Here is a 24,940-nt window from a genome sequence, read left to right as displayed (position 1 = left end):
CTCAGAACATGGCAGAACAGATATGATGGTACTTTTAGCCAGCCTATTCAGGAAGTAGTCATAAACAACATCTTTAGAAAAACTGGTTTGTGTAATAAAAATGGAAGCTAGGTTTATTTACAAAAAAAAATCGAATTGTTGTTTTTCTTCATTACATAGAACATACATTTTGTTTTGTTTGTAAGCTAATATTCCACTTGGCATTATCCTGAATTATTGCCCTTAATCTGCCTTCTCAAAATGAAGTAAGATCTTTCACAGATCTCCCTCCTCGGCCACATGAGGTCAAATCAGGATGAAGCAAATTAAAACAACACATGAGAACCATTGCTTATGATTAGACACCTGAAAACAGAACTAAAGTCTACATATTCTAATCTTTACATTGCACACTGAACCAATCCTCTTAACCCCAAGTTTCAGGATTTCCATTTACTTTCCTGGATTGAATTCTTCCTGATGTTCATTTTCATTGGCTATGAAACCTGAGAAAATAAAAACTCTTTTTTGTCATAACAAGCATTTTAATGCAGAGTCTCACCACTGTTTTCTACTATTTCAGTCTCTTAACAGCATATACAATTTAATAAATTGTACAGTATATACAGTAGTTAATATTCTTTCATTTCTTTTTTGCATAGGATAAATGCATATTAAGTTAATTATCAACCTCATCATATCAGTCTGCTTGTTGTTGATTTAGCTCTTTGACTACTATGGTAATTGGAGCACTTATCTCTGAGCTTGCAGTGCATTAATATAGTTTAATAGCACCAGTTGGAGTATATCAGTATTCCTTAACCTTCGTTCCACCCTTCCACTCCCACCACCATCACCTTTTAACCTTCCCTCCCTCCATCATGCCCTCATTTCTCCCTTCCTCTTTTTTTCTCTCACAGCCCTTTGCCTTATCCAGTCTTCCATCCTCTCGCGTTCTCCCTCCATATCAGCTCACCCTTCCTCCCCCCCTCTCTCTCCAAACTCATTCAGCATGAGATTATAAATGGAGTCTTGGGAGAATGTGATAAATCAATTAATCATTTGTAGCTGTGTAGCTTAATGAGTGGACTGAGGTGTCATAATTAGTTCTCCCAGTATCAATCATTAAAGTGCAAGTTTGCTGATAAACAGGCAGCTGATGAGAGCAGAGACATGCCTGGGAGTCTCCCGATGTTACTGGCAGGAAATCACACGATAAAAGTGTTAAATGTGCATTAATGAGCTGGTGTTTACACTATTGTTCTTTCTGCTATGGTTGTATTTGGATCAGAGAAAGACACACATGAACGTTAGCACAAAGCAGAACACAAGATTTTGGATTTGGCTCTGATTTAGGAATACAATGATACTTACATTTGTCACTTGGATTTGCATTGTGTTCCCTGTTTACTTTGCAGTACTGAAACAGGTATTTAGATCCTTTACCTAAGTAAACATAGTAATGCCACAATGTTACGTTGTGTAATCAAAATTTTATATAGGTAAAAGTACATAAAGTAGTTCTACCAAAATATACAAGTAAAATTTCACCTTATGCAGAATGGCCACTTCCACAGTGTTACAGTATTTTTTGTATTAAATAACCAGATGATTAAGTTTTAATAAGTTTTAATGGTTGATGCAAAGCAATTTGTAACATCAACATTTTTGGTCACCTGTCATGTCCTCTAAGCTTTTAGCAATATCTCTGTTTTGTTTTGTTTTGTTTTGTTTGTTTTTTCAATAGCAGGTTCTTGAAAAAATTAAAAGGTGGATCTCAACATCTTTTTATTAGGTCAAGAATGAAGTCACATTCAGTATTTCCAGCATCATTTGATAGTTTGTTCTGTGTCTCCTGTAATTACTTCATACAGTATATGTCTGTCTGTTTATTTCAGTTTACTTAATTAGCAAGTAACTAGTAACAGTGTCAAATAGTCTTAGTTTTATAATAAATGTAGCGCAGTAAAAAGCACATTTTCCTCTGAAAGATAGTGGAAATAAATAGTAGGGATGCCCTGCTCCAGTATTTTTGGCCCAGATATTATCTGGTTCTCTTAATATTAAGTGTCTGCTGATACCGATTCCAATCTGATATGTACATTTACCTACAGTAAATGTTAATTTAATAGCTGACATAATGAGACTGAAATTTATCTGACACACTGTATTTTTTCAGGAGCTCCTTGATCCAAATACTGGACCAGGTCCTGGTTTCAAAATATTAAGTTTATTATCTTAAAGTGCCCACAGTGCTCATTTTGCTCATTTCCAGCCATTTCATGTTTAATCTTGGGTACCTCTAGATTAGCTTGGTACCCCTCATAACTCCAAATAGTCTGTAATTATTTCAGAATGATAACACCAGCGAGCTTTTTCGCAAAAAAGAAAGGATAGTTCATGAAGGAAGAAGAAGAAGATTGGAAATACACAACTCCTACTGCAAGTAACCTGTGTCGCAAGTGAACAGCACATCAAACCGCCACGGCACTAATTCATTTGAATTTCTCCTTGTGTGTGTGGCTGGCATTTGTTGTACAAAAACACATAGAAGAGCCAACAGAAACACTTTAGTAAAGGAAAAATTACAGTCCAAAACTATAAATAAATAACTGACATTGAGGGACTGACTGGCTGCAATTGCATGTACAGTATATGTACAGTCTCAAAGTGTGACCAGCAACCATGTTGATGGACCTGGAACCTCATCTATATATGAAATATGAATAATATATAAAAGAGTCAGTCTAATACTTTTTGTACAACTAGACTAAAATTAGGCTTCAGGTTGCAGCTATGAGGAAGCAATATCCCAGCTGACATGTAGGCAGTGTAGACAACTGGACTGGTTAATATAACAGCTTATCGGCTATGTGACACATGCATCTCAAGAGTGTGAGTAAGTCCTCTGAAATACAGGACTGTAGACTAAATAATGATGGATCTCTAGTAAATAGTACAGAATTCAAATACTTTAATAAAGTGCAAGTACTTAGTTTATCAAATTCAGTTGTCATATTTGAGTTGTCATAACTAGTTAAATTTTTTATAGCTTTAGAATTTCTAGTACAGACCAGGGGGAAAGACGAAACAGTAGCAGTATCAGCTGATCTACTTTCTAACCTTTGTTTAGGGTAAATGATACTCATTCCTCAGTCAGTCAGTGACATTTACTATTTTATAGTCAAGGATAAATTTAATCTGGTAATGACTAACTCAAATGATCACCAACATCATATAAGCAAAGCTACAGGTATTACCACTTTTTGTAGCTGGTTCTATGAGTTGTACTCAACAGTACTTGGTAATTAGTGGAATCTTGGATGTTTGAAAAGTAGCTCTAAGCAGCCATTACAGGTCTCTCTCTCTCTCACACACACGTCCTGCTTCAGCTTTGACTGTTTTCCAGTGTCTTCAGAGATTATTAGTGGCATTCTGTGTGTGCTCGCTCTATTTTGAAAATGTTTCAATTATTGTAACATATTTTATTTGATTATTTTAACTCCTATAATGTTTATGTTTTTATATTGCCTTGTCTAATAACAAAACATTGTATTGCCTTTTGCTAAAATGCACTATACAAAAAAAAATGTGTCTTGCCTTTAGTGAACTATGTGAACATACTCCAAAGGTTTATTTCTACTTCATAAATGTTCAGTGAACATTTAGAGACTGTGATCATTCCTGGTAAGTCCTGAGATCAACCCAAGTCTCACAGCCACATCCTTGTTTTTGGTCTTACTGGGTCCCTACATAGACTTGCACTGATTGCCAGGAGACTTACCCTAACCCTTAACCAGAACTGTTATTTGCCTAAACCTAACCCTTCCGCTAACCTTAAACAAAGCCGACGCCTGCTCTAACCTTACACCCCATTGTTTTCCTAAAATTTGATGAACTATGTTGTGGAGACCAGCTTCCAGTCTCCACCAGTAACTTCAGGTCCCCACGAAGATAGTAACTCACGGGAACAGAAAAGGAAGACCATGCACACACAGGGGAAAGAGAGAGAGAGAGAGAGATTGTTAATGAGTAATAGGTTGCCTGGGAATAAAGCTCATTAATTAATAACAAGAGATACACAATGGACCCACATTAACACTGTCAGCCAGCATGCACACACACATACGCACATGTTACACACAAACATGTACTCCATGTTGGTGTTTCTGAAGAGGACACTCACTGACATAGCCATCACAGCTAAATGCTTAACCCCCACTAACCCCTAACCCTGACCTAAACCTGATTCTAACCTGAATCCTACAACCAAATCTAAACCTTCAAACCGACTTGTGAAGGTGTGAGGACCGGCTAAGCTGGTATCAACCTAAAATTTGTCAACACAACCATTGAAAGACGTGTACGTATTCACACACACACAACCACCACCCCCTCCAATCTCCAATTATTAATTAGTGAAAGTGAAATCTATGAATTACTTGCTCCATTATGTACTTTAGCAGCTTCAATTTGCAATGTGGACTGTTTCCCTCTGGCCAGCAGATTAAAGTGGCTATTTGAAATCAATTTCTCTAATAACAGATCTTAACGAGCTCATCAATTAAGGCTTCGTTAATGGCTTGTTACCGTTCAGGTGTGGTTGTGTGTGTGTGTGTGTGTGTGGGTGTAAATATGTGTGTGCGGCCCTGCCTGCCTGTGTTACCACTGTTACTCCTGATGAAGACACACCCCGTACATACATCACTGTGATTGGTCTGAGAGGGCCGGGCTGCTGGATATCGATATGTGGTGACATGGGGGTTGGCTTAACTTTTTGTTAACCTAACTGGAACCTTAAAAGAATATTGGACGGGACACACACACATACACACGCACATGTGTTTGGAGGTTGGGGGTGGGGGCGTGCCCCAGCCTTCTGAAACCTATTTGAAAGAGTCTTTATGCAAATGAGTCTGATAATGGCTTCCAGCGTTGAGGTTGTGATTTCCATAAGTTAGGCTGCTCACTGGGGCATTTCCCAGCCACGAAAGACCATTAGCACACCTCACATACATACACACACACACACATACACACACATGCAAACATTATGAGCTGTGACCTCCTCCCTGACCCTTCTTCTCTTTGACACACACACAGTCATGCCCCCTCTAAATGTAAGTGTTATATATGCATGGGTTAGCTGAACGCCACAGAGCGAGGCCGCCTGTAATAAGCAGCTCATTTATTTAACCTCTGCCTGGGCACTTTCTTTAAGCACTGATAAAGGAGGTAACAACATACTTACACTTCACATGTATACTGCAGACTGACTCGACTCTCTGTTATACTAGATCAAATTAGATCACAGTCAGAAGCCTTCAGTCAAAGCCGAACTGGCGTGATACACACATCCTCCAGTAGAGCTAGCAATAGGTGAAAACAGCTAGTTAACTTCTTAGTTGTCTAAAGCTGTGTTCAGACTGAACACAAAGTGAATTTAGCTCTGTGTTATTTAAAGTAATTTGAAACAGAACACAGAAACACGTACAGTAAACCGCTGACTGCTCTAGCCGCTGTACAGTAAGTATGTGTATGTGCGCACTCACCTGGCATTACTCTTATTGTTAAAGCCAGTTACACACTCACTATGTGAGGACTCAGGCTTCCTTGTGGGGACCAGGTGCTGGACCATGGCGACTTGGTTAAGGTTAGGGTAAGCCTCCACGAAATGAATGTAAATCAATGTAAAGTCCCCATATGGAATAAAAACAAATGTGTATGATGGGTTAAAAAATTGGTTTTGGAGAACCACACAGGCACTTTAGTGCGATTTTTATTAGACACAAAAATATGGCTGGTAGTTACACCTCTGTGCTTTTGTACATAAAGTCTGGTTTGTTAAAACTTGCTTTTCAACTTGCATTTATCTTTCAGGAGCATCAGGGCAAACCATCACAACACGTTCCAAGAATTTTAGAATATTTTAAAGATGCCTCTCCACTCTGCCTAAGGGAGCTCGAATACGACTGCCTGTTCCCACTAATCCACTTTCCTGTGGTGATCCAGAATGTTGCTACTGTGAGACAACAAATGATGATACAGACTTGCAATTATGATCAAATTCTAGCTGAAACTCTGATGACTCACACTCAGTGTCAACAGATCTGATGTTTCTTCTAATGTTACTGAGCTACCGTAGATCCTGAAGAAAACCATCATTACCTGAATACTGTGTTCCTCAAAATAACTTTTAAACTAATAATGATATCAGTATGAATCCAAATGATAGGGGTAGGTTTTCATGGTCAATTAATCATATTAAAATGGTCAAACTATCGTGGAATGGCTTTGTCTGAAGTGATCTTATTACCTGTGTGTGTGTGTGTGTGTGTGTGTGTGTGTGTGTGTGTTGGTTAACAGGATTACAGACAAACAGCTGGATGGATCATCAACATTTTTGGTACAGACATTGGTGGGGACCACCAATTAGATTAGATTTTGGCTGAAAAAGGTCAAAGGTCAAGGTCACAAAACAATTCTAATTTTTAACATTGAGAAAAATAAAAAATAAAAATCATATCTCCATCAAAAGTTATCAAAATAATCAGAGTCAGAAGCCTTCAGTCAAAGCCGAACTGGCGTGATACACACATCCTCCAGTAGAGCTAGCAATAGGTGAAAACAGCTAGTTAACTTCTTAGTTAGCTGTGTTCAGACTGAACACGAAGTGAATTTAGCTCTGTGTTATTTAAAGTAATTTGAAACAGAACACAGAAACACGTACAGTAAACCGCTGACTGCTCTAGCCGCTGTACAGTAAGTATGTGTATGTGCGCACTCACCTGGCATTACTCTTATTGTTAAAGCCAGTTACACACTCACTATGTGAGGACTCAGGCTTCCTTGTGGGGACCAGGTGCTGGACCATGGCGACTTGGTTAAGGTTAGGGTAAGCCTCCACGAAATGAATGTAAATCAATGTAAAGTCCCCATATGGAATAAAAACAAATGTGTATGATGGGTTAAAAAATTGGTTTTGGAGAACCACACAGGCACTTTAGTGCGATTTTTATTAGACACAAAAATATGGCTGGTAGTTACACCTCTGTGCTTTTGTACATAAAGTCTGGTTTGTTAAAACTTGCTTTTCAACTTGCATTTATCTTTCAGGAGCATCAGGGCAAACCATCACAACACGTTCCAAGAATTTTAGAATATTTTAAAGATGCCTCTCCACTCTGCCTAAGGGAGCTCGAATACGACTGTCTGTTCCCACTAATCCACTTTCCTTCCTCAGCCAGAAATTGTTGCTAGTGGTGCACCAATCCATTTTGTTCTGTCAAACATATGATTCTATATGTACATCATATTCTTGTGAGTGAAAATACAAGCAGTGTGATTTAAAATAAGTAACCCCAAACATTTGTTGGCTGCAAGGCACAGTACTGACAAACCAACAGTCAGGAATTGGACAGAACTAGATTTTGGTGCTGAGCTGGATCATTGTCCAGATCTGGGACTATTTTAAACGATTCTTCACCATTGTGAGATAAGACCAATTTCAATATTTTTGCTTTTAACTCCATACACAGTGCCTACAATGTTTGGCCAAAAAAATTGCACAGTAACATCCACATTAAATCTTCCACGCACCAAAATATGTGGAGCCAAGTAACATTCTGGATGTGGTGATCCAGAATGCTGCTACTGTGAGACAACAAATGATGATACAGACTTGCAATTATGATCAAATTCTAGCTGAAACTCTGATGACTCACACTCAGTGTCAACAGATCTGATGTTTCTTCTAATGTTACTGAGCTACCGTAGATCCTGAAGAAAACCATCATTACCTGAATACTGTGTTCCTCAAAATAACTTTTAAACTAATAATGATTTCAGTATGAATCCAAATGATAGGGGTAGGTTTTCATGGTCAATTAATCATATTAAAATGGTCAAACTATCGTGGAATGGCTTTGTCTGAAGTGATCTTATTACCTGTGTGTGTGTGTGTGTGTGTGTGTGTGTGTGTGTGTGTTGGTTAACAGGATTACAGACAAACAGCTGGATGGATCATCAACATTTTTGGTACAGACATTGGTGGGGACCACCAATTAGATTAGATTTTGGCTGAAAAAGGTCAAAGGTCAAGGTCACAAAACAATTCTAATTTTTAACATTGAGAAAAATAAAAAATAAAAATCATATCTCCATCAAAAGTTATCAAAATAATTTTTTGTTTGAAATTTGACACACATATATGGCAGTGTCTGTCACCAGACCAAATTTCATCTGGATCTGATGGCCATTTAAATTCAACATTGAAAACCCCATTTAAACACATTTTCTGCCATAACTTGGCCTAAAATGAAGATAGTGCCCTGAAATGTTCAGGTAAGGTTTTCAGTATGAATCCAAATGATAGGGGTAGGTTTTCATGGTCAATTAATCATATTAAAATGGTCAAACTATCGTGGAATGGCTTTGTCTGAAGTGATCTTATTACCTGTGTGTGTGTGTGTGTGTGTGTGTGTGTGTGTGTGTGTTGGTTAACAGGATTACAGACAAACAGCTGGATGGATCATCAACATTTTTGGTACAGACATTGGTGGGGACCACCAATTAGATTAGATTTTGGCTGAAAAAGGTCAAAGGTCAAGGTCACAAAACAATTCTAATTTTTAACATTGAGAAAAATAAAAAATAAAAATCATATCTCCATCAAAAGTTATCAAAATAATTTTTTGTTTGAAATTTGACACACATATATGGCAGTGTCTGTCACCAGACCAAATTTCATCTGGATCTGATGGCCATTTAAATTCAACATTGAAAACCCCATTTAAACACATTTTCTGCCATAACTTGGCCTAAAATGAAGATAGTGCCCTGAAATGTTCAGGTAAGGTTCACAGTATAACTGTCTATCATAGCCTAAAAGATGATCTGGATCGTATCCTGTGTGTGTGTTGGTTAACAGGATTACAGACAAACAGCTGGATGGATCATCAACATTTTTGGTACAGACATTGGTGGGGACCACCAATTAGATTAGATTTTGGCTGAAAAAGGTCAAAGGTCAAGGTCACAAAACAATTCTAATTTTTAACATTGAGAAAAATAAAAAATAAAAATCATATCTCCATCAAAAGTTATCAAAATAATTTTTTGTTTGAAATTTGACACACATATATGGCAGTGTCTGTCACCAGACCAAATTTCATCTGGATCTGATGGCCATTTAAATTCAACATTGAAAACCCCATTTAAACACATTTTCTGCCATAACTTGGCCTAAAATGAAGATAGTGCCCTGAAATGTTCAGGTAAGGTTCACAGTATAACTGTCTATCATAGCCTAAAAGATGATCTGGATCGTATCCTGATCAAGGATTTTAGGACACATTTTGTCTTGTTCTGGATCCCATTTTTCACATGGGACCCATTTGCATCAGTAAATGTTATGCCTTGGCGGAGGTACGTGCGCTCTCTGAGTGCTCTTGTTGTTGCAAAGCAGTGAGTTGATCAATGAGCTTATTACCAAAAAGTTGATGTGTCCCTTCAAATTGACTGAGCTGAGGTGTTAGTGTGGCACCCTTCACACACACAGACCTGGAGCTTAACAGATCATGAACCAGACTCTGTGGTGTGTGTGCTTCAGCCAAGGAGCACTGTTTAATCTCATCTTTTTTATCTGTTGGAAAAGACACACACACACACACACACACACAACACACACAGAGTGTATAATTCCAGTATTAGTGGTGGTATTAGCCAGAGTGGGGCAGGTACTTAACACTGAAAGGACTGAAATCACTTCCCAAGGGAGCTTTTATACAATGTGTGTGTACGAGCATGTGTGTGAGAGTGGTAGATAGTAGCCATTGTCGGCAGCCTAGCTTTCTGATTTCTGTGTGTGGCTTAAGCCGGTGGAAGTGTGTTAGCGGATGTGCGGCGGTGGCAACTCTGGCCCCCCTGCGTTGATTTAATGTGGAGAATTGGCTGCTGCTGTATTGAATCAGACTGGGGCCCATATTGTTCAGCTGTAGGGGATTACACGTTTAGCAGCTAGTGATCTGGCTTCAGTTATAACGCCACTCGCTGAGAGAAGCAGCTCTTATCAGCCGCTGCGAGCCCAGTCTCTGCCACATTCACAACCCTCCAATACACTTTAATTGAATTTCTTTTTAGAGACAGAGAGGCTCAGACGGCTCATGGCATTCAATTTACCACCTCCCCTGTCAACGTTTAGATCCCTAACCCCTTCTCCTCCTCCAGAAAAAGGAGGAGCCTTCATGCTACAAAAGGAAACTTGCAAATACCATATTTATCTCTGTTCCCTCTCTCTCCCTCTCTCTTCCTCCGCTCTCCTATCCATGTCAGTTATTATATCATTTCAATGAATACTCGCCAGGAAATGGGCTTATCTCACTGGCAAAATATCTATTTCTTTCAGGCGTTGATTTAGTGTGTTTAAAGCACACGGCGAGGACAGACAGACTGTCAGCTCAGCGCAGCAGTAAAGTAACGATGCTATCTGTTGGGAGCTGAAATACTGATGAATGGAGAGACGGGAGGATGGAAAGAGAGGAGGAGAGAGGAGGGGGTTGAAAAGAGGAGACAACAGGAAAGGGATGGGAGTGGATGATGTAGAAAAAAGGTAGAAAAACAATGAGGTAGGTAGGTGAAGAGATGAATATGTGGCTTTAAGAGGGGAGGAAAAAGGAGAAAAATTAATGGAATTAGGATGAGGGAGGAGGTGAGGTGAAGGGAAAAGGAGGAGGTAAAGGAGCAGAGAAGAAGAGCTGCACTAAAGTAGGAGTTGGGCTGTATTCACACAGACATTTGACCTACATGACAACAGTGTAAAGGCTGCCCAGTGGAGTTGTTGTTTTATAATGGTAATGAAACACAACAGGAAGCCAAAACACAGCACAGTAGTTTGTATTGCTCACAAGGAGGATTGTCCAACCCTGGAAAGTGGCAGCTGTTTTATCTTTGGTCATGAAAATCTTGAGGTTATTCACATTACAAAGTAATTCACCAGGAATCCATGCTTACAAGTACGTGATTGGCAATGCACCGCCTTTTCCAATGACATCAAGTTGTGTTGTAGATGTTGAACTCAATCCAAAGTTTTGTTCCACACATCTCAAATTTTACACCTGCCTTTCCTTATTCTGCCTCATCGCTGTGGCCAGAGGCTTTATGTTTTCTGGTTGCCCATCCATTCTCATGAGCAGGATATTTCACGAGTGCCATTAGGGAATTTCTTCAAAGTTGGCACAACTGTTCAGTTGGACTCAAGGATTAATCAAGTAGTAGTGGTGAAATGGCCAAAGGCCAAGGTCACTGTGCCCTCATGTCAGCCCCACTCTCATGAACTTGACTGGTTGGTGGAGGCGTATGTATAACCGCATGTTGTTCTCTATGTTCTACTGGACATGAGAAATAATGAACATATTGCAACACAGTGATGTGATGTGGACCTCACACTAGTAGCACATTAGTGCTGCAGTTCAGTTTCTCTGAGCAAACATGAACTTGTGTTCTTTCGATCCTTGATTGGACTGGGGTTATAGCATATATTGTATGTACTACTAGGAAGCAATGTCACATTCAGCAAAACTCAGAAGGAATCAGGTAACAGAAACCAATGTCATTCCATTACCAGTGTAAAAAGGTCACAGCCCACTATGGCCAGCCACAGTAAGGGCCTTAGAGAGGAGATCATTTGCCTCTGCTCATCTAGGAGATCACCTGAGGCCAGTCCCAGCAGAATGATGGGTCAGCACAGCCGCTTGCTTAATACCCAAGTGTGTTTTGAGATTTTAGTTTTCAAAATGCAGTGGATGTGTCGAACAATGTTCTGTTCACACTAGCTCATTAATTATTTCCAGATTTATCGACCAGACCTTTCTCCAGATCTAGAAAGCCCAGTTGTCTGTTTACTACAGTCCTTGCCACTGTAAACTCTACTGGTGAAATGGGGGGGGTTGTGGACAAACATTGAATGAACTTTGCCAGGAGAGTGTAACTTCTAGTTCCAGTAGAATGCTGAGTCATGCTAGAGGTACCACTATGGTATCCCTTCGGTATGAAGGGATGAACTCTGATTAAAAATTGTCCCTGGAAAATGACCCACCACCTGGTCTGGGGTTTTCACTGGTCCTGGATCTGGCTGAGGTCCAGAATCCACCCTGCTGCTCTGGTCCTGCTCTGACTGTCACCTGCAGAGCTGCTGCTGCTGCCAGTGATAGTGGGAATTACATTCACAAGTCATTTTGAAACATTTAAATGCTCCCCCTCCCACATGACCTGAGCCCTACTATCTAATGGTCAACCTGCAGGAAAGCAGCAGATAGAAACACACATTTGTTCACACACTCAACTGTGCTCTCTGTGTGTGCATTTTGTGTGCCAGTGACATCCCTGGCCGGAGGCCCTGAAATCTTACATGGTTTAACGATGACAGTGTGTGTGCCTTCTGCTGTATAGCACATTCACAGTGATACACACACAGACACACACACACACATACAGATGCAGGCTTGTTACTGTTGTGTGTGGAGAGGGTTATAGAGTAGAGCAGCTATTTTTCTTTTGTACTGACTGGCCAAGTGGCCCTGAGACACACTTGCACTGGTGCACAAATACACAACACACATATACACACATGTATGCAGCCATCTCATCTGGGCAGTATAATTCCATTTGTCTGGTCAAGCAAGCAGTTGGCTAACTCCATGAATTATTACAATCCCGTAAGGCATCTGGGGTGCCACTGCGCTGCGAGGCCTGTGTGTGTGTGTGTGTGTGTGTGGCCTCCATCTACCATTTAAGTTACCATGGAAGATGAAAATAGTCACACACTCACTGACACACCCGCACACACACACTCTTCCTTTCTCCCTTATCATAGTGTGTGTATCTTCTATCTTCAAATAATGTTTTGTCTCTTTCCTTTGTGCTATCATGCTGCTACAAATGGAAAAACGGCATCTCATTCTTCTCTCAGGGGTTTTTTAGCAGCTCATTTTTTCAGCTAGGGTCACATGTGTGTGTGTGTGTGTGTGGTAGTTGTGGGTGGCACAGTGGCAGTGGCAGACAGATGGCCATTTCTCGCTCTCTCTGACCATGTTGAACATTGCCTAGAAAGATCATCGGAGCAAAAAATGGATTTCATTTCAGCCTGTATTACAGGATTTAAAGTACAGCAGGCCCTCTGTAATCTGAGAGCCCTTTGTATTATTCTGCACTGATTGAAGTAGAGTTTTTGAAGTGAAGGCAGAGTTTTTTATTTGAAGTGAAATGGAGCTAGTGCAGCGATACAGAAGGAGTTTCTCTAAGTGTGCTGCTGCTGCTTTGGTGAAAGAATGCTGAGTTTTCAAATGAAGTGAAGTGATTGCAGAGCGCTGTCTGACAGAGTCCAGAGCTGGAGAGATATAGTGGTGTCTTCAGTCCATTGGGCCAACATTCTGTTACTTTAAGGCTGGACTGACTGATCAAATGAAGCGTTTACACTATGTGTGTGTATATGTGTGTGTGTGTGTGTGCTGATGTAGTCACCATGGAGTCATACTCAGCAGGGTCTTCATCTCTGCACTTTATTCGGTTAATCCCTAGTTCTTTTGTCAAAAATATTTTGAAATGTGTTAGTTGACAGTGAGACACAAGGACTGGCATCATTTTAGAGTCAGCCATGTTTATAAGCATTCGAAGGCAGGTTATAAGGTTATACTGGTAGTGTGGTGAGACACATATTGGAGGTCATTATATTTGAAATAAAGTCTATTGAAATTGTTTTGCCTTCAGTGAAGACAGATAAATAGGCTGATGTGGAAGTTAGCATGTTAACAAAAGTCTATAATCAGGCAGTAGTGGTTTGGCCATCAGCATGCTAACATGCTAACTTGGCCAACAAAGTATAGATGAGGCTGATGATAAAGTCTTTTTTTTTTGTTTGTAGCTGGTTATTAACAAAAATGGCAGTCCAAACTAAATCCTGCCCTAATTCGGACCAGGCATGAATGTCCGAACCAGATATCATGACCAACAGGTGTTATATCTCACTCAAAACCAAAACTGGCAACCTCTTGGTGGTGCTAGAGGAAATGTCAAGGGATAACCAAAGTCATAGGATTCATCTTCTGAGGGCCGTATGTCTGTACAAAGTTAATGCACATTTCACCCACAGCCTGATTTAGGCATCTTTTCCCTAGTGTTGAAATTTCTGTGCCTGAAGGAAGCAGATGCACAAAGTCTGCTTTGTTGCTGACATTTGATATTGCTCTAGACTTGATTTGATAATCCTCTAAAACTTTGAAATTTTGTCTTAGCTCATGCCTAATATGACAGATACAGCCTGTTTCAAAATGGAATTGTGACTTGTAAATACAACATATTTTACCTATCCATCCATCAGCTGTACCTGTTTATGCTTAGCTCAGCAGCTGACACACAAATAACAACTCACGCTCACATTCACATCTACACGCAAATTTACCATCACCACTTAATCTAATCTGCATGTGACTGCACTGTCGGAGGAAACCGGAGAACCCAGAGGAAACACACAAGCACAGAGAGAACATGCAAACTCCTCACAGAAAGGTTTCAACTCAGAACCTTCTTGCTGTGAGGTGACAGTGCTAACCACTGCACCATTGTGCCACCCTACATTTGATTTATATATATTTATATTCTTGTATATACGTATATTACACTTCCAATGTATTATGAAGATTTAGGTTTATGTGTCTAACTGTGTCTTGCTCTTTATTTGCACATACATATGTATAAAGTTTGGACAGGTGGGGATTACAGTAACTGCCATGTTTTTTTTCCTTGTTTTGGCAGTTTTCCCAGGAGTGCAACAGACACTTTTCCCTGACTGTAATATAATTTCATCCTACCGGCTGACTCAAGGTGAAAAGCCTTGTCCAGATTTTTCAGCGTAAGAAGGCTGAAGTTACACGTTTAGGAGGTTGTGATGAAATATGACTGTTCCAGATCACTTTTGCAACTAGCAGAAAATTAAATAATGCATTATCATGATCCACCTAGGAATTGACAGGAACTACAGAACTGGTGATCATTTTCAAGCGACCTTTTTCACATTACATTTAGTAAGTTGACCCACTGCTGATAAAAATAACACAATAAAATAGCAAAATTATTTCTACTGGCCTTACAAAATCTAATTGGAACATGGTGTATTACTGTATTATCCATTTAATGTAATGTACGGCTCAGCGTCAACATACCAATACATAATGAGCTTGAAAGGAGTCATGTTCTCCAGCAGCAGAGCACCAATTTGATATTAATCAATACAAGAAATATAAAAATTAGTATAGAGAGACAATCAGACAATGTATCTTCCAAAACAGCCATGACTGCACCAGATAGCATTTCTATTTTGTTGGTTTAACTCTTCCTCAAACCTTAAACAGCAGATAGTCGGCTCAGTGGCAGTGTGTTCGATTTCCTCCAGGTTTATTATCACTGATCACAGATTGTATAATAGGCATTCTGTGGAGTGGCTGAGGGTGTGTGGTACAGCAGCTACTGCACACATTCTTCATAGACAGTAATCTTAAATTGGATCTGTTGGCTGGTTTCTTTAATTATGCTGTGATCCATGAGAGAACTGCTAGGAGGCGAGGAGAGGAGACAGGGAAGGAGACGATGTAGTTTGATTGATTTCATATCTTATAGTATGGATCAATAATACACTAGTGGTCTGTTGGAAGAGGTTAACCTTTCTTTAAGCTACTTTATATTCAATTTCCCATGTTATTAGCGATGATGTATAAATTCAGTTTCATTGCTTCTATTTGTCTGCTGCATGAAGCTGAATAAATTCAGATTCTAAATAATTTACAAATTAGTGGATCTGCTGCATTATACTGTAGAAAACCTGAAACCTCCCTAGGAAGGTAAAGTGATTTCATGTAGCATTTTCATCAAACAGTCACACCATGGTGGAATTCAAGTACACTAAGCTACCACCACCGATAATGAATTTTATAATTATAAGCGTGATAGTTCATAAAGTAGTGCCTGGGTCAATAACAAGGGTGTGTATGTATTTCAGTATTTCCAGTGGACTAGAAGTGGTACTAGCCTGTGACTTTTCAACATAGAAATTTTTTTTTTCCTGGTTTCTAGTTTGAATCACTGCCTCTGTTTGAAACACGGTTTGTCATTTTAATATTAAACATTAACGTTACATCCATGAAAATGGGGAGAAATAATTACAAGAGTGATGAATGATCTTTCATTACTGAGATCTTTACTCAAATGTTTACGTTACACTTCAGGCTGGAGGTTGTTGTGAGCGAGTCTTTAGTTGGTTAGTCACATTTTGTGCCCCAGTCTCTAATATTCTGACATCAGCTCTAACCCCAGTCATTGGTATCATTGCCATGGTAATGCACAATAACTGAAACAACTTGTGGATTTGTGTACATGCTGATCAAAATGTAAACATTCCTTTGCTAGAATCGCTGACTATACTCTCAAGCCATGGTTTGACAAACAGGTTGCACAAACCTGTTTATTTGAAACATAATGAGGGCTTCACACTGACTAAAAAACAACTGGACGTTGAAGCAAACTGGAAGGGTTGCTGTAGAATCACGCCTTTGCCAAATACAGTGCTTCAAAGTACAGAGTCCTGAGGCCTCATCTTGCATTTTATCTGAAAGTGGATCACACTCAAAATGATGACCAGAAAGTCCATACACACATGGCTCATCAATAATTTAGCCCTTCAGCAACAGATGTCTGGATCCCAAACTTCTGTGTTAGCTGGGGTCTAAATGTAGCTGATTATGCTGGCTAATGATGTCTTTGCTATGATCAGACATTACTGAGTAAATCAGACCTTTAAATGGTAATATCCTCTGAATGGGGCATTAACTGTTAAGTGAACTTAATAAGTCTACCTAAGGACTGTGTTAATGGGCAACTCTTTAATGACTGAGCGAGAGAGAGATGACAAGGGAGAGACGTACCAAAAAATCAAAGAAATGAAAGAGTTATGAAAAAGGAATGGAGAATGGAAAGAGCTTGAAAATAATGATCATTAAGTTTTTATACAATGGTGGTGGTCTGTTGTGGCCTTACACAGGCTCTTATTACAATCACCTGATTAGCTGCTATGGACACCATTAAGGCCTAAAGTAAAAGAGACTATTAGATGGAGAGGACTGTTTAAGTTAAAGCTCAGAGCATTTAACTGATAAGAGTTAATGGAGTGGTGAAGTTTAGAATAATGCTGACTGTATCTGCTTGCCAAGGCCTGGAAAATATTAATGAACCTTTTCTCTGTCTGTTTCATGTGAAGGCCAAAAATGAAGCCCTTCTAATGGCTAAGTGATGTTTTTAACCAGTAGAACTATTTTTTGGCCCATTAAATGTGACACAAGGTTCAAGACTCAAGATTCAAGAATTTTATTTGCCATTTATGCATAATCAGACAGTCTAGGCATATAGGAATTATAGGAATTCTTGTGCAGGGCTCTCCTGGAGTCAAGTAAAGAGTTTAAAGCCAAAAAAATTAACACCTAGTCTAAATGTAAGATTACCCAAGAATAGAAAATAATACAAAATACAAAAAAGGAAGTCACAAATGTGCCTACCCTAAAGATATAGAGGATGCCTAAATCCTTCAAGTCTGTGTAAGACTCATGTTGAGATGTTTATATGTGTGGTTCCTTCTCCTGATTCTAGTTTCCATGAGTGGTTGAAGCAGACCAGAAGCTTTCTAGAACAGAAGCTGAATGTCTGATGAAATGCTTTCATTTGGAAGAGGGGACAGTACCACGACAATCAAGGGCCTGGAAAGGAATTATGTTTTAGAGGGGGCTAGATGAAAAGTTTAAATGACTCTTTTGTCTGCCTGAAGGTCGATGTAGCGACAAGGTGTCAAATCTCTGAGACTTCTGAAGAACACGTCTGCTAACTAAAACTAAAAAAGGTAAGCTACTGCCACTCTGAGTCAGGGATGCTCCGGGGGATGAAGGGGATTGTTCTGTATGAAGGTGTGGTGAAGGCTAAGAACTTTGAAGTGTTAAAGGAGGTCAGGGAGAATCAGTGGCAGTGTTACCTGGGCATGCAGTGAATGGTAGGTTTAAGGAAAAGGTACTGTACAGGTTCCCTCTTTCTAAAGGTTTAGGGGATTTTCACTGGAGGGTGTTACATGGGGCCCTGACACCAAACGTTTATCTGTCTAAACTGGATTGTAATGTGGGGAAGAACTGTGGATTTTGCAACATGCTAGAATCTGTACTTCCTGTTTTTTAATGAATGACGTGTTGTATTTACTCTCTTCACTGTCTGCTGTTTGTGGAGAGATGGAGTGCGTTCTGACTACATACTGAGGCCGTACGCTGTGTGGACAAAGGATAAAAGTGTTAGGCCAGTGATGTTGTTTGGCCAGGCCATGTGGTGCAAAGGTGTAACAGGTGGAGGACTGATGGACCTCTGTTTAAGCTCTTTGTGTGCCATAGGACTGTGCAAGAATATTATGTGTTTGTAAATGGCCTTGCTATGTTTCAGAGGCTGTGGTGTGGAGATGGGACCGTGCTGGGGACTAAACCGGTTATTTGTTTATGGTGAGTGCACGTGTGTGTGTGTCTGCATGCACACCTGGTAGTACTCACACTGTGGGGACCAAAACCTGTTTACCCACTCGCATTGTGGGGTCTCAGCCTTCTTTGTGGGGACCAGATGTTTTCACCTTCCACCATGTAAATCACTGAATTTTAGAGTGATGAGCTGGTTTGGGTGAATCTCAAGAAAATGAAAAAATGAAATGTGCATGTGTGTGCTGGGTTGATATATGAGTAATGGATGGGTTGGTTTTCTTGTTGTAGTACTGTGTCATAGTGCTGTAACAAGTGGCTGGTTAGAAGTCCCAAGTCTCAAGTCCCAGTGTCCTGCCTCTCTGTCCAGCTCTCTTTGGCCATTTCTCATTGCTCCCTCTATCCCTTCCCTCTGTCCACACTATCTTATCTTTTGCTTCCATCTTTAATGCAACTTTCTGCCTTTTCTCTGTTATACTCCTCCATCCTTCCACCAGTCTCCCTGCCTTTATCCCCCCCCCACTTTCCTTATTCACCTCTTAGCTCCCAGTTTTTGTTCCATCCCTCTTTCACCTGTCCATTTGTCCTTCCCTCTCTTTCTCAGATCATATGTCACTTCTTTGTCTCATTCTTTCCCTCCATTCAGTTCTTCTCTCTCCTTCCTTTCTCTGTCATTCCACACCCCCTGCAGCCTTTTCCCCCTTTCCTAACACCTCCATCTCTCTGCTCTCCAATCTCCATCAAGCATTCCTTTGCCACCTTCTTCCTCCCTCTTTGGTTACAAATCTTCAGCTTTCCTTTATTCCTGCTTCCTTTCTTCTTCTCTCACCTCTTTGTTTCTTCCTCCACATGGACATGTCATCCTCTTCTTCATGTTTCTTCCTTTATTCCCACTTCTCTCAACATTCCCCTTTCTGTTTCCCCACTGTCCTCCCTCTCTCACCCATTTTTATCTACCCCTATTTCCTTTCCCTCACTTTCCTATATCTCTTTTCACCCCACCATTTCTCCCTCCTCTCTGCCACTCTCTCTGTCCCTCACTCTTTCTACTGCTTTCCTCATCCTCCCTCTCTCCCTCCACATGCCTGTTTTTCACTTTAGTTCATCCCTTTTTCCCTCCTCTCTCCTCCACCACCATCCTCTTCTTTGTCCTTTCCTTTTGTACCTGTCCATCTCATCCCTTACTTTTTCTTTCACCCTTTCATTCTACTCCCTTTCTCCTCTCCATTTCATTTTACCTCCATCCCTGTTTCTTAACTTCTCCCTCCCTCTATCACTCTACTCTCAGTCTACCATTTTCCTTCATCCCTTTTTTTCTTCTTCCCGTTTTCTGGCTCTTCTTTCCTTCCCTTTCTCCATTCCTTACTTTTTCTTGTCTGCCTATATCACACTCCCTTATCTCACCTTTTTCCTGCCTCTCTCACTGTCTCCCTCTTATCTCTTCTTACCCTTCCATCTCTCCCTTCCTCTCTCTCCCTTCTCTCACCCTCCCTCCCTCTGTCCTAATAGCGCAGTGACAGCGGCAGTGTTTCTAATCAGAGGTGAGGAGAGCGAATGAGCAGCCGTCCGATCCTCTCTGCTCTCTCATCAATCGGCTCTAACTGAATGGGAGCAAATCTCAGCCGGGACAAAATTAATATGTAGCAGATCTGCGGTGCGCTCGCCTACCCTGGAATTGAAAATAGCTTCTGTGCTGCCTGACCCGTATCTGTCCGCATATGTGTGTGTGCACACCAGTGTGTGTGAGTGTGTGTCAGGGGGTTCTGGTGGCAGATTATTGGAGAGACAATTGGCTGTACGGCAGTAATCAGGAGAACACTGAGGTGTGTCTATCTTATGACTGCTCGCTGACAACCCCTTACACACACACGCACACACACACGTACATACATACACTGGGATGCTTCCCCCCCATCCAATTCAATCAGACAGTCCATCCGCCCTGCAGAGCAATGTGGCACTGCCCCCGTGCATGACAGTATCAATTCAATTACCCAGGAAATGGATCCATATTCAACCCATATAAACTCATACACAGAGCCAGGAGGGGCTGCTGCTGCCGCAGAGACAAAGAAATGCGCATTTACTCTGTAATAACTTTCATTTGGACTGGCTTTGAAAACCATTCTCAGCCAGGCATTTGTCGCTGTCACATCGCGTTATCCACAAATCAGGTTTACAAAATATCAATTCAATTTCTGGCATGGTGCGAAACGCTATGAGAAGGTGAAAGAAAGACTCACACACACACACACACACACACACCCAGAGAAAGAGATGGAGAGGGAGAGCGCAGGCTGGTGAGGGGCCTTTTTTTGGCTCGAGCAGATTTCCAGTCAGAACTAATAAAAAGCAGAGCAGACCATGCTAATCTCTTCAATTTCATCCTTTAGAATGCTGTCTTTCCCCGAGTCGTAAACACATACACACACACCCACACACACAATCAGGCATGTTTACGCAGGCTCACACACAGCAGGTCAAATAAAAACATGGACACAAAAGCAAAAACCTGTATTACACAGACATAAAGCCATTCATAATACATACCTACAGTATATAGGTTATATACAGTATAGATTCCCACACACATATGCTCACAGGACTTATCCTCCACAACGGTACCAACTACTGTATCTGTGCAGCAGTGTTCTGGCTGCTGTTTTGAGGAGTGTAGCTGTGAAGTCTGGAGGAGAAGAGATGGGTCCAGACATGCACACACTACCTAAACTGTGATTTTGTGTGCTGAGACAATCAGGAAGTTGAGGATAACTAAAATGGTTGAACAGTAAGAATGGGAGGATGTGTCCTTGAGCAGCAGGGGGGCTGTAACGGGGGGGAGAAATCTGCTTTGACACTCCCCCCCGTTGAGGTGTCCCTGAGCAAGTCACTGACTGGCTACAAGCTCTTGATTGGTTAATACCTGTGATTCCTCTTCTCTTTACATTCAGCTTGGTGACTGCGTGCGGACAATCACACAGACACATTCATGCCAATGGCTTTTTTCACTTTCCCCTTTACCAGTTAAGCACTAGTTAAAAAGGCACAATAGGATGTGCTTACTAGTCATGGTGAGTACTATTCAGTATTTCAAACCAGTTGTGTGAAGACGTCTGTGGCTCTGAAAGAACTTGTCTAGTCCGAGAAAATAAATAAAGTAACAACACCTGGGCGTTTCAGACTGAACTTGGCTGTAATTTATATTACACCACAGGCCTGTGTTAAAAATGCATTGCAGCTCCTAGCCAACCGGATAATAAGCATAGAACAGCAACACCCCGATTCCCTGCTCATTATCTTGGGGGATTTTAACAGAGCAAACCTTACTCATGAATTGGCCAAATACAGACAACATGTCAGTTGCCCTACCAGGGGCAAAAAACACTGGACCTCTGCTATACGTTATTTATGGACACCTATCTCTCTGTTCCCTGTGCAGCTCTTGGGCTTTCAGACCACTGCCCCATTCCCACTTACAGACAGAAACTTAAAGCTGCAAAGCCTGTGGTCAAAGTGGTGAGAAGATGGACTGAAGAGGCAAAGTCAAAGCTACAGGCCTGCTTTGACTGTCCAGACTGGGGTGTTTTTGAGGCTGCAGCTACAGACCTGGATGAGTATGCTGACATGGTGACATCATATACCAACCTCTGTGAGGACATGTGTGTCCATTAGCCTCTCTGCTCATACAATAACAATAAACCTTGGTTCACAGTGAAGCTCAAACAGCTTTGTCATGCCAAAGAGGAGGCCCACAGGAGTGGGGACAGGACCCTGTATAACAGGCTAGAAACACACTGACAAAGGAGATCAGAGTAGCAAAGGGGAGCTACTTAGAAAGGCTGAAAAGTCAGTGTCGGGCCAACGAACCATCATCAGCGTGGAGGAGCTTACACAACATCACTGGTTACAGGAGACCACCCCACACCCCACTGTGGAAAGCCATCATTTGGCAGATTAACTGAATGAATTTTATTGTAGGTTTCAGAGGTAGAACTCTACACCCCTGTCTCACCTTACCTTGGACCCCCAACCAGTAACTGCTTCCTCCAGGAACACCTCTCTTCCTCTCAGCCCCCCACCTCTGAGGGTCTGTGAAAAATATGTGCATAGCCTTTTTAAAAAACAAAAAATCAGAAAGACACCAGGCCCAGGTGGTGTGACCCCCTTCTGCCTGAAAGTCTGTGCTGACCACTTGGCTCTCTATTTTGCACAGATCTTCAACAGATCACTGGAGCTGTGTGAAGTCCCCTGATGCTTCAAATGCTCCACCATCATCCTAGTTCTCAAAAAACCCTCCATCAGTGGACTGAATGACTACAGACCTGTTGGCCTGACATCTGTAGTCATGAAGTGTTTTGAGAGCCTGGTGTTGGTCCACCTGAAGGACATCACAGACCCCTGGCTGGATTACCTGCAGTTTGCTTACTGAACAAATAGGTCAGTGGATGATGCAGTCAACATGGCACTGCATTGCATCCTGTGTTACATTTTGACACACCAGTGGCCAATGCTTGTATCCTAATTGTGGACTTCAGCTCAGAATTCAACATCACCAGTAGATCACCAGCTTTCTGACAGACAGGAAGGAGCAGGTGAGCCTGGGGGAAACCACATTCAACCCCCAGACTATCAGCACAGCACTGTATCAGTAGTGAAGTCCTAAAAGTTCCTGGGCTCCACAATCTCTCAGGACTTGAAGTGGACAACCAACATTAGCACCATCACCCAAAAAGCACAGCAGAGGATGTACTTCCTGCATCAGCTCAGGAAGTTCGTCCAGCCCAGGAGCTGCTGAAACGGTTCTACAGAGTAATCACTGAGTCTGTTCTCTGTTCATCCATCACTGTCTGGTTTTCAGCAACGAAACATGACGGGAACAGACTCCAAGCAGCAGCAGGAAAAAGCTGTAGTAATAAACTTTTTATTAACAGTTACTGTATGTCTTATTCATGTCTCATTGAAACAGCAATACACACAGTACTGTCCAGCTTCTCTCTGTGAACATGTTGCTACAGCCTGTGCAAAATCTTACCAAATGTGTTGTTATACACTGGTATTTGTAACAATGGCTACCCTGGCTGAAACTGGTGTTATGGTTAACTGAAAGTCTAACATCATTCCCAGCTCTGACTTCCGAGTTCTGTGGTAAATACCATTATATCATCATGTCATGGTTTGGTCTATAACGTTCGATTCTAGAGCCTTCACTCCTCCTTGTCCTGCTGTTATTACACACAAGACCCCTCCACTCACTCCTGGAGCCATCTCATCTGTTGAGCTGTTATGTTTAAGTCTACAGTTATGTTAGTAGGATATTGAATGAGGTTTTCTTACTTCTGGAACAGAATCCAGACATCAATGTTTCACTTCAGCTCTCAGTAAAGATTAAATTGGCAGAAAGTGCTGGGAACGAGTGGAGAATGGAGGTATCATGGCTGGATGGAGAAAGTCTTTCACATTTAAAAATCCAACACAGGGCAGACACACTCTCTGTCACATTGTTTACACTTGGAACATGTCCTTTCACTTTGCCCTCCTTTCTCTCAGCCTCATAGTCATCCTCTATCCTGGGCCAGTTCAAAATCTTACACAAAGCAAAAACTTCATCCTACATCCTATTTGTTCATTTGTGTTTTAGAACATGGGTTTTCTTTCAGATATGACCAGATTTCATTTAAGGTGTTGTCGGTGCTCCACTACCCATTGTAATTAATTTCACTGCTTTGAGACTTTATGTGGTTGTGTGGGGGAAGATGCAGTGACTGCCGGTTGGATTTACTGACCTTGGAGCTACTTGAAAGGGAGTGACGTTTCCACTACTCTGTGGGACTTAATGGTAAGTTTAAAAAATCACATGCTGTATGTCTGTTAATGCCTTTTTTCTGTACCGTTAGAGAGAATTGTTGTAAGGCTGTTACTATGTCAGCATAATGCCAGTTAAAATATGGGGCTTCTCAAATACCTGCTTTGTTTATAGTGTTACACATCTGTTTTCGTCGGTACATACAGTATACTGTTGTTTACCTATCTATGGAGGAGAAATTCAAATTAATTAATGCCGTTGCGGTTGTTTGTGGAGTCCACTTGTGACACAACACCGACAGTAGGAGTTGTGCGCCTTCACGAACTATCCTTTCCTTTTTACGAAAAATCTCGCTGGTGTTATTCTGAAATAATTTCAGACTATTTGGAGTTATGAGGGGTGCCAAGCTAATCTACAGGTACCCAAGAATAAATATGAAATGGCTGGAAATGAGCAAAATGAGCATGTCATGAGCTCTTTAATAATCTGTTAATGTAAAACACTGTACTGTAAGTTAACTACATAAGTTTCAGGGGCCAAGCACATTAACTTTTAATATTTTAAATCTTTTTTATAATACTTTTGTACTTTGATTTTGAAGGGAAGGCCTTTTACT

This window comes from Monopterus albus, unplaced genomic scaffold (genome assembly GCF_001952655.1).
Source record: "Monopterus albus unplaced genomic scaffold, M_albus_1.0 scaffold111.1, whole genome shotgun sequence".
Classification (NCBI taxonomy): Eukaryota; Metazoa; Chordata; class Actinopteri; order Synbranchiformes; family Synbranchidae; genus Monopterus; species Monopterus albus.
This window is presented reverse-complemented; position numbering follows the sequence as displayed.